Genomic DNA, 1,052 nt, shown 5'->3' on the forward strand with positions numbered 1-1,052 from the left:
TTTCTGCCGGCAACTTCAACGGCTTATTGAGTCGATGCCACTTCAAGTCACTGTACTCCGCCGGATAAAAGAAGGTCCGACACTACGTTAGGAGGTACCCCAAGATTCTTCTCACCTCAGTGTATCTGTAGCAAGAAATATGAAACAAAGTTGATTCTGCTGTAATGCAACGCAGTGACTTCTGGGAAGTAACAGTCAGACATTTAACAAACATTTGTGATCGTGCCTCAGCTCACATAATCCATTTAAATAAAAGAAAAATTACTGTTATTAAATCAATTTACCATCCATTCACACGGTCAACACTGTCATGTGACTTCAATGACACAGCTTCGAGGTCGCTGAGGCTTTCGCCAATCTGAAACAGAGAACAGTTGACGCTAAGTGTTACAAAGACTGCCCACTTTTAACTATCAGCGCTTATTTCAGCAAATCTGTTGGTGGCTTACAACATTCTAATTTATGTAGGTGATTAATTGTCATTCATATCGGTGCATATACGACCAGAGTTTCATGCCAATATCGGCTCTTGAGCAAAAAGTTTCATGGTCAGTGGTTTAGAAGAACAAATAGTGTGTCACACGGAATAGTTGCTGTTCACCAAAGACCAGCCTCTGATTGCAAATCTAGCTACCACGTCACTGCCCTGTTATTCCGGATGAATAAGCCGCTGCATCCTCACTGAGGTCCGATCAACAGCAATATACACTGCTTGGGGTAGCACATAACTTACAATAATTCTGGCTCGGCCGTAGCCATGAGTCAGTTTATGTACTGCTGCCTTTTGACCGATTAACTTTTGAACAGTGACGCGCTTTAGCTTAGTTAGGGAAATATTAATCTGATTAAGTATACGTTTATCAGAATACATTTGAAATTATATATATAAAATTAAATGGGGTACTGTGTCCAGAACGTTAATGATGTACCGTGATGCAGCGGTTTAAATTCAATTTGTAATTTATTACAAATGAAAGAATAAGGAAGAAATAAGAAAAGGTGTCCATACAATTGTAAATGAATTTACAGAAACTATTTTAAAAAATCGATAG

The sequence above is a fragment of the Schistocerca piceifrons genome, chromosome 6 (genome assembly GCF_021461385.2).
Source record: "Schistocerca piceifrons isolate TAMUIC-IGC-003096 chromosome 6, iqSchPice1.1, whole genome shotgun sequence".
Taxonomy (NCBI): Eukaryota; Metazoa; Arthropoda; class Insecta; order Orthoptera; family Acrididae; genus Schistocerca; species Schistocerca piceifrons.